Source organism: Amborella trichopoda, chromosome 10 (assembly GCF_054954075.1).
Source record: "Amborella trichopoda isolate Santa Cruz 75 chromosome 10, AtrichopodaSantaCruz75HAP2 v2.0, whole genome shotgun sequence".
NCBI lineage: Eukaryota > Viridiplantae > Streptophyta > Magnoliopsida > Amborellales > Amborellaceae > Amborella > Amborella trichopoda.
In genome coordinates, this window is record NC_142345.1 from 42,760,761 (window position 1) to 42,770,997 (window position 10,237).

Sequence of the window (10,237 nt, forward strand, 5' to 3'; positions counted from 1 at the left end):
CAAGTGGTGCTGTCTTCTTTCTTGTGATATTTGCTATGTGCGCTGGCTTTCTACTGTGATTCATTATTTATTAAAGCTTTGGATAAATTTAGCTGCAGTTTTTGGAGGTGGCTTGAAATGTGGCAACCGTGCATCAAAAGCTTTGGATAAATTTAGCAGCGGGGCTTGAAATGTGACAACCGTGCAGCAAACGGTCACTTGATTAGAGGTATTTTAATCAATTTATTTCGTATACATGAATTGTAGGGATATTTTATTTTCATGAGTTGAAGTCCTTATTTCAAAACCTGTTGATTTTCAGTTCCCGATTAGCAACATTAATGGGAATCAACAAGAGGTCGAGTATGGTATGGATCCTAGGCTCATTTCCCCACTAAAAGCTTCCCATAAAGATTTTTTATTTTTTTTTCTTTTAAGCTCATCTAATGGTCCCTTTAAAGCACTAGCCACAAATCCGTATTTAAATTTTTTTATTTCACTTATTTTAAATCTTTTTCCTAGATCAATGAATCGTAGCAACCTAGACCCAAACCAGATCACCAATCCAACAACGTAACATGGATATGTGGGTCAACGATCTGTCCTAACGAGCTCGTTTTTAAAAGACTGTTTGAAATCATTACTATGGGACTGACTAGGAACAATGCTTTGGTTGGTATAGTATAAAGTTGAAATTTAAAATTAGTGTTGGTCAAAACTATTCAAAAGTCAGGTTTAACTAGTTTTGTTTGGTCATACGATTTTGACAAGTTCAATTGGTTAAACAAAATTGAGCAAATTTTTATTTTATTTTATATTTTTTATAAACTAACCAATTCGACTCATAATTAGACTGGTTTTGACTGGACTAGAACGCTTATCAAGTTCGATCCTGTGACAATTAGGAGGCGAGGTTTACATGCGCCAAACGACATTCCTATTCTAGTGATTTTACCGTCAAAGCGATACTGCATCCAAAATTAGACATGTCAATCATGTCGACCACGAACAAAAATATGAAAAAAAGACAACAAAATAAAAAAAATTAAGACACCCATAAAAATATGTGCAAGTTATTAGACCTAGACCAATTTTTGAGCTGCAACATCATGAATATAAGGTTTAAAATGCATTTGCGTGATTTAAAATGTGTTTATGATCCTAAATCTAAAAAAACCACGGTGTACTCATGATGCAAAATAAACTTTCCCTCTATTAATAGATATAATCAATTATAAAATACAATATAATTATATGAATCAGAGGTATTTTGGTTATATTAAGAAATGAGATTAAGTTATCTATATAATCTAAGGGATCTTCACTGGTAAGCAAATTCCCTATTAACTAAAGTGAATCGTGAGGCATGAAGTTTGGGTTACCTTTCACATTGGGAATTGTAGCAAATCCCTATTAACTAGAGTGAATCGTGAGGCATGAAGTTTGGGTTACCTTTCCCATTGTGAATTGTTCATATAACGAAAATTTTGGAAAAATATGGTTTTATCTTTTATTTTTAATTTTTATATCTCACGAAATTCAAGAATTGAAAATATTATTTGTAAGTAAAAATTCTTCATCTTTTCTATCTTACAACCCTTGGATCCCTTTGACCATAAATTTTTTACTCAAACAAGCACTAAAATGGCACTCTAGTCAAACTACATCTCTCTCTTCGCTTCTCGATGAGTTTAAAAACCAAGGGATTTAACTTGAGCTTGAACACGAGCACACCTTTCTTATATGTGAGAGAGAGATGGAGTTTAGGTTTTAGAGAGAGATGGAGTATGAGTTTTAGGGAGAGAGATGGAGTTTTAGAGAGAGAGAGATAAAGTTATTTCATAAGTTGTTGAGATCAATAATACATGGTTGAAAAAGTTTAAGGGTTGGAAGATAGAAAAGATGGATTCTTTTTGCTTATAAGTAATATTTTTCAATTTTTGGGTTTGATGAGATATGGAAGTTAAAAATAGAAGATAGTAAGATATTTTCCCAATAATTTTTAGTTTACAATTGAATTGAACTCTTGGTCTTGTACTTTGATGGCATTTTTAAATTTTTCTTTTTATTTCTAGGGCATGTTTGTTTGGTGGAAGTTTCGGCTTCGGATGTGAAAACCTCAAATCCTGATGATTATGAAAGTTTCATGGGGTAGATAAGGGGCAGCTTCCAACTTTTCCCAAAAATCTTTAAAAGTTGCGAATTCCACCAATCAAACACATCCTAGGGTCAATCAAGGGGCACTAGATTGAATCTTGTCTATGATTTTCATATTAATTAATGGGTACGGGTTGTATAGAGCCGAGGCTCTAAACAAACAAATTAGAGCCTACCTTCAAATAGTGTGGTTTCAATATGGTTAATCTTTGATTAGCCTTGAAATATATGTTTATCTTTAATTATAAAATTTAAAGCTTCAAAAATAGTGTAGAACGAGAATATCTATGAAAACTTGAATAACTTAATAATTGACGGCCCAAAATGCCTTACAAGATGCACTATTTCCAAAACTTGAAATCTATTTTTTTCTCAAGTCCATGCATCTTGATGTGGAGATGATCAATTTGAGGATGTTTGAGCATCAAAACGATCTCTTCAAGCGAAATTTTCTAGGTAAGCTTTGATTTGATTGTTTAGAGCTTAGGCTCGGTATAAATTTTTCCCTTAATATTATGTTAGAAATTATATTTATGTATATTTGAGACTTAGGCTTCATGGAACTCTCTCTTTATTAGAAATTATATTTCAGTATATTTGAGACTTAGGCCTATTGATTGATTGATTACTAAAGAATATACCATATCTATATATTATGTACAATATCTGTATAAATATAGGATGAATAATAATTAAAGATAAATATCAACAGTTATAGATAACTACTAACTAATCTTATCATAATCAAGAGGCACCTAAAAGATATATATCCATACATATACATATCTCATTATATATTCATAACGATATATATCAATATAGATATACATACTCTAATACATTATTCAAGGCTTATATAAATCACTAATTCATTTTTAAACGAAACAAATCATCTAATCAGTTTAGAGACAAGCCGTGACATACACGTTATTGCATGTGCATTATTTCAATGAATTTAAGCAATCAAGACTCTTTGTTTTGTTTTTGTTTTTTTTTTTCTTTTCTTTTAAGTATCTGTATTTATTAAGGGCGTTATTTTAGTAGGGAACCATAATTCAGAATTTTTCTCTGTTTTTTTTTCGGAAATTACGTTCGGTGATATGTTCTTAGATTAACTTAACCGAAAAGATTTTGAAAAAGTTTATTGTGCATCCCCCAACAATGAGTCTGTGAATGGAAAGAATATACAATCCTGTCACAGAGTCCATCATATTTCATGGGTTTAGGATATGGAATATATTTTAAGTCACTCCAAACTGTTTTTGCATTTACTCCATGATTTTGCAACAAATAACGTGACAATTGATCTGAGAAAAATGACAATGACCTATCCAATATAAAGAGTGTGCAATATACGATGGTTTAAGTTTAGAATCCTTTTTTCTTTAAAGCAAATTGATAAAAATACACCGACCTTCTCGTCAGTTTAACAACTTAATTTTTTAAACTATTATATCTCACAGTCATGTGCATTTTGATAGATATTTTGATATAAAAACAAAAGATACGGATAAAATGTTAAATAATTGACCATGGGTATTCCGATAAATTTTTGGCTTTTTAAATTCGCATTCAAGGTGACCGAGATCACTGAGTTGCAATATTTCGGATAAAAAATTCATCTCAAGAGTAGTTAGGGAAGGGAACTACTCGAACCGTACAAAAATAATCGGAATTTTTTTTTTTTTTTTGCCTTGATAAAATGTACTCTTAGCCGGTTATTGTAACAAATATAAAAAGGAAAAATATACAATGAGATCATTTACCTTTTGGTATAAGATGGTAATAATTGATTTTGACTATTGGATGTAAAATTGGATGGCTATATATTTATTCCATTGACAAAGCTCAAACTTCAAAAAAAAAAAAATTTGAACTTTTTGACACATCCAAGCTATCAAATTTCACATATGATAGTTGTAACTAATTGTGACATCTTTGTATCAAAGACAAATGGTCTCATTATATACAATCCCATATAAATAATTACAATATGTGAAAAATAAAACCAGGGATTTTTTTTTTGGGCATATCTGTATCGAATATAGGCCCCTATTTATTTTTAAAATAATTAGTAGTTTTCAATGTATTAGTGAAAATGAAAACCTAGGCCAATAGCCGAAGCTAACGTGGTCACCTCCAACCCATTCCCAAAACGAGGTATTTTTTATCACCTTTCTCTCCACCTTATTTTTGCCCTTTTGAATTTCTTTTTAAAATTTATTGGCCTATTTTTGTCTGTTCCTCAGTTTGTCACCACAAAACCGTTCCCTTCTCTTTTAGAACTACTTTTACCCCAAAAGAGTGGAGTAGTTGATTCTTAATAATTGGGATAAGAATCGGATGATAATGATAGACCCCCCTTTTTCTTGGAAGCTCCCATTGTTTTCAAATCTGATTTTCTTGATCTTTAAGAATGAAGACAATGGAAATATTTCCAAGCCTTATTTAATATATGGGTGTACATTTGAATTCTTGTGAAAAGCTGTTCTTATGAGGTTGACCATTTTAAAATAAGGAAAATGATTTGATAGGGCTGCAGTTTTATCAAAATAAGTAAAGCCTCACCTCATAACTCATCAAAATTGCAATTCAAGCATTGAAAAACATTTGCATCAATCATCTCGACTTGAACATTATAGTTGTGAAAAAAATTAGGATTTCAAGTTATAAAAATAGTGTATATTGTAAACAAATCATCTAACCCGTCCATCTCTTCCTAAATATAAGCATTCAAATATCGACAAGATTTATATATTTTTTGCATTTCAAATTTTTTTGTCGATGTTGAAAATTGATTTTAGAGTCATCATGGAGATTTTGATAACCGAAAGTATTATCTATACGAGAATTTGACGTGAGTCTTTATTTTGTTTGCATACAACCTAAGCCTTATAGAAACTTCATCCTTAAAATAAGGTATCCATAGAAGACTTTTTGCTCTAACCCATGTGAGAGGAAGTGAGAGAGAGACCACGTGAATAATTTGGACTTCAACTCTTAAAAGTTTAATAGAATTGATTGAAGTCAAGTCCATGCTCAACGACTTTTGTAATGACATGACATTGAGGAACTTCAATTCGATGAACTCAAAAACTAAGTTTAATATTTCCCCCATTGTTCTTGTTGCAAAGCTGGAAGTGGGGGCTTTAGTGAGCGCGCTAGGTGGAATGTGAGCTTTCAATCAAAAGCGAGCACGCTAGATGAAATGTTATCCCAATTGTAGGGGTCCGCATACGGGTTAAAAAATTGGACCCGGTAGGTTGGGTCCAGGTCCATGGACCTAAACACTATTTTGGGTTAGGGTCGGGGCCCATGTAAACCTGACCCGATTAATATTAATAGTAAAATATTATTTATTTAATATATAATATTTTAATATTATTTAAGTAATTTTTATTCTCCATCTTATTAATGTTAATATTTAAATAATATTTAATATATAATATTTTAAAAATATTTAAGTAATTTTAAAATAAATATATATAATTATTTAAATTTATATAATTTTTTTTTTTAGATCAGATCCAATCGGAACCGGACCCAACTCGATCCGTTGCTACCCCCACCCAATGTGCTAAAAGTAGCCATCACAGGATATGGGTCACATGTAACTTGGAGGCAAGGACCCCTTCACATGTGGGTCTGAAAAGCATGGTCCTTTGAGCCGTTTTAGTATCCTTTATTGTGTGGAACCCAATAAAGGTATTTCATTATGTGCTTATTGAAATGTGGGGCAAAAATATGTGGGAGATGACGTGTTCAACAAATAAAAAGTCGTTAGCGTGTTGGCCAGTGCGTTCACCCTTGATTTTCAAAGCTTTCAAGACTCAGAGATATATTCTAAATTAATGCAAATTCATTTATGTCTCAAATCAGTGAATTTAGAGCTCGAAAAATAGGGTAGATCTAATGATTTTTGAAAAAAAAAGAATGGTAGAAAGAAATATAAAATAAACTATTTGTAAGGCTTCATATCCTTTATTCTTTATCGGATTCATTGTCATGGTCATGGGGGTTAAGATAATGATGATGATCATATCTTCATAGCTTTTTTTCAATTAATCGGGATCGACTACAAAAATCCTAGTCCATCATTTTACTCTATTTAAAGTCATATCTTCATGGCGATTGAGATGATAAACCACTAAAATTTTGGATCCAAAATATGTGGAAATGTATTTTAGAATAGATGCATTCCTAAATGTACATAAACCCCTACTAGATAAGTGAGGCTGCATCTACCATCGATCCAATTAATGATCGGAGGGACGTGATATAGAGCGGGACACAATCGCCATGTGGAGGGTTCCACTCTATTCACATTCATCCAATTTTTGGCACTAGCTCTCACCTTCCACACCTGGTGAACCTAGTTTATTAGATTATTACCCAAAGGGTGCGGTTTGTATAAGGTTGCAACCTTAAACAATCCAAATAAGATGCACCTCCAAATTTTATCATAAGATGTAAATTTAGTATAAAAAATTATTAGGGTTGCCTTATAATTCATTTTCATCTCTAATTATGAATTTTTAAACTTAAAAAATAATTCAAATCAAGTAGATCTATAAATACAATAAAATTTTGAAAATAGACTGTCTAGATAATGTTTTGCAAAGTACACTGTTTTTGGGACTAAAATTCTTTATTGATTTACATACTCATATATCTCGATATTGAGATGATCAATTAGAGGGTTTTCAAACCTCAAAACAACCTTTTCAAATGAATTTTTGAGATGCACCTTAATTCTACATTTTAAGATTGCGAACTTATATAAACTCTTTCCTTACCCAAATTATTCAAAACAAAATTACATAAACAAATACAAATAACTAAATTTGAGTCGTCCAATTTCCCATCACCCATGGGTGGCCCTGGGTTCATTTTCAGCCTTTCCTTTTCCTTCTTGTCACGGAGAGGTAGGTCGGTGGGCATTTGGGTTGTAAGGACAAAACAATAAGCCAAGATGCCCATGTCGGGTCAACTTGGACATGACAATGATAGACAATTTTGTTATTTTGTTTTATTTTTGGCTTGCCTTCCACTAGTTTTGATGGGCCCCAATAGTTAAAGCTCATGATGAGCTTGGGCCTAAATGGGGGTGATAGCATCCCCACACCCTAGTCACTACTTTGTGGTTTTTTGCAGTTTTTATTGCCAATGACATCACCCTATTAACACTTAAAAAAACCTAACTCCTAAACTATTTCAAAGAAAATGAGCAGGGCCTATCTTCCAATTACCCCAAAAAAAAGAAACAAAAAACAAAAAAGCTTAGGCCTACATTGTTTTGATAGTTGAGCTTTAGATCAACCAGCTTTAGATCAACCAGCCCAGACAAATTCAAGAACATCCAAGTTCATATTTATTGACCCCAAAGCATAAAATGCATAAATTCAAATCAACATAATATAGGATACATGTAACAAGGGGTGGAATTTAGGTGCCTTCAAACAATATGCCACATTTTTTCTTTTCTTTTGTTTTTGGTCGAGTTGGTAAATATACTTTGATCAATATGTCATATTACCAATAATCCCGGCAAGAACACTCTCCATCCATGAAACAATGGAACCGATTTCGATCTCGTAACACTATTTGGCGACCGCTGACTCTCGAGACGAGTTTTAAAGCGACATGGCAGTCCCTACACACCCTAAGGTTCTTCATGATCCTTATCGGCTTTCCGGGTGGTGCGTTCATAAGCCCGAAAACAACAGCTAATTTCTCGCTGTGTCGATAGAGAGAGTGCTCCTTCTCCTCTTCCTCCATATCTAACAACACCAGAGAAGTGTCCGGAACATAGCCCTCAAGCTTCAATTCTTGTGCTAATTGCTCCCATCTCTCATATATTTCCTTGGCTTGAGGGTGTGATCCATCTCCAGCCAAAAACTCATGAACAATTCCATCTACCACAATTGAACTACACCCTGGTGTTTTCCTTATTCCTCTCTCTTTCATCAACCTTCTTACTCTAGCTGCATCTTCCCATCGATCAGCAGCTGCATAGATGTTAGAAAGAACCACATAGTAACCATCATTTTGAGGCTCTAGCTCAAGCAAATGCTTGATGACCTCTTCACCCATCTCAACATTCTTGTGAACTCTACATCCTCCTAACAGAGCTCCCCATATCGCACCACTAGGCTCGATTGGCATCGTGTCTATGAACTCACGAGCTTCTTTTAGGAGGCCGGATCGACTAAAGAGATCGACCATGCACCCATAGTGCTCTATTTCGGCCTCCAAGCCATGGTCCCTAACCATGCTGTCGAAGAGCCTTAGCCCCTCTTCCACTAACCCCATATGGCTACATGCATGCAGAATACCAACAAATGTGACCCTGTTAGGCCTCACATTTTCCTCTTTCATCTTATCGAAGAGCTTGAATGCCTCCAAGCCATGACCATGCACGGCTAGACCCATGATCATGGTCGACCATGAGACGACTGTTCTTTTTTGCATTTCGTAGAAGACTTCTCGAGCCTTGTCTAAACATCCACATTTCACATACATATCAATCAATGTGTTACAAACGCGTATATTCGAACAAAATCCTCTTCTTTTTATATACAAATGAAGCTTTCTTCCTAGGTCTAGTGCTCCCATATCTGCACAAGCCGACAGAACACTGACCACTGTAACTTCATTAGGCCTAACCTTTGCTTTCTCCATTTCATGAAACATGTTTATTGCCTCCTCAGGTTTGCCTAGTTGAGTGTATCCTGCAATCATGGCCGTCCATGAGGTCACGTTTCTCTCACCCATTTCATCGAACAAATGGCGCCCTGCCACGTAGTCTCCAATTTTAAAATTATGGGTTATCATGGTGTTATATGTTATAACATCTCTTTGATCCATTTTATGAAATATTTGGTTTGAAGCACCCATTACTCCACAACATGCGTACATATGAATCAATGTGTTTTGCACAAATATGTCCGGGCCAAAACCAGATTTCAAGACAAAACCATGAATGATTTTGCCTGTATAGAGAGACAGTAGGAGAGAACAAGCCTTTAATACAAAAGAACAACCAAATGTGTCTGGTAAAATGTCATGGAACCTTAATTTTGTGAACAAGAGGATTGCTTCTCTTGGGTTATCACCTGTTGCTAAGTCCTTGAGTATAGAATTCCATATGATTATCTCTGGCTTGTCGACGCTTTCAAAGATCTTTCGAGCGTAATCAAAGTTGTTAGAGAGAGAAACTGGGGTAGAGAGAGAACATATGTGACCAACTTTGTTTAATGGGAGAATTGTAGGAGAGAGATTGTTTTTTATGATGTGAGAGTGGACTTGTTTGAGCTCAAATGGGGCCTTGAAATTATAGAGAAGATGGGTTACATGATCTTCTGAATCTGTGTTTCTAGGGGATTTCTCATGGGTTTTGTCGGTTTTTTTTGGGTTTTGATGTAGAGGGGAAACGGTGGGGATCTGAGTGAAGGAGAAAGAAGCAGCCATTGGGCTGCTAAGAAGGTAATTTTGTGGCCAGTGATTTAATGATGGTAATATAATATGAGGCCATAGCTACGGCCATAATCATTGGGCACCATCCAATCCAACTATGGGATGGTGATAAGCCTAATGACCGTTATAGAACATTTGTCCGCACTATTAAGGTAATTTTCTTTCTAAAATTTCCCATTGCCCCCTAAATATTTAGTTTAAAAAAATTAGAAAAATTATCAAAAATATACTTTAATTTTTAGTAAATTACAAAAAAAAAAAATCTTATATTTTCATAAACCTCTTCCACTCGTTTTTTTTCTCATTTTTTGTAACTTTTTACCAAAATAACCTTCACGATAGTCGTATTACTGTATGGCTATTGCATTTTATACGATATTTAAAATATTGTAACAACGTGAAGTACAATTATGGTAGTCAAAATACCGTAATGACTAGAGCATTTTAAAATGCCTTATCATCACGGTACTTTAAGTACCATAGTGACTACTACATCTTATACAAATTTAAAATTAAAGCCTTATTACGGTACTCAAAATATCATAATATTATCATATCTTGTACCTGTCACACCCCAAGAATTTACAATACAGATATTCTTGAGATGTGACAGTGCAAAACATAT

The 10,237-nt window shown here is 33.9% G+C and overlaps 1 pseudogene across 1 annotated transcript; it reads right to left on the bottom strand.

Moving 5' to 3' along the window:
• Window positions 1–7,484: 7,484 nt before the first annotated feature.
• On the bottom strand, window positions 7,485–9,767 carry LOC105421701 (pentatricopeptide repeat-containing protein At5g66520 pseudogene; annotated as a pseudogene). The gene has a single exon (XR_016042230.1). The product of XR_016042230.1 is annotated as a pentatricopeptide repeat-containing protein At5g66520 pseudogene (transcript).
• Window positions 9,768–10,237: the final 470 nt, after the last annotated feature.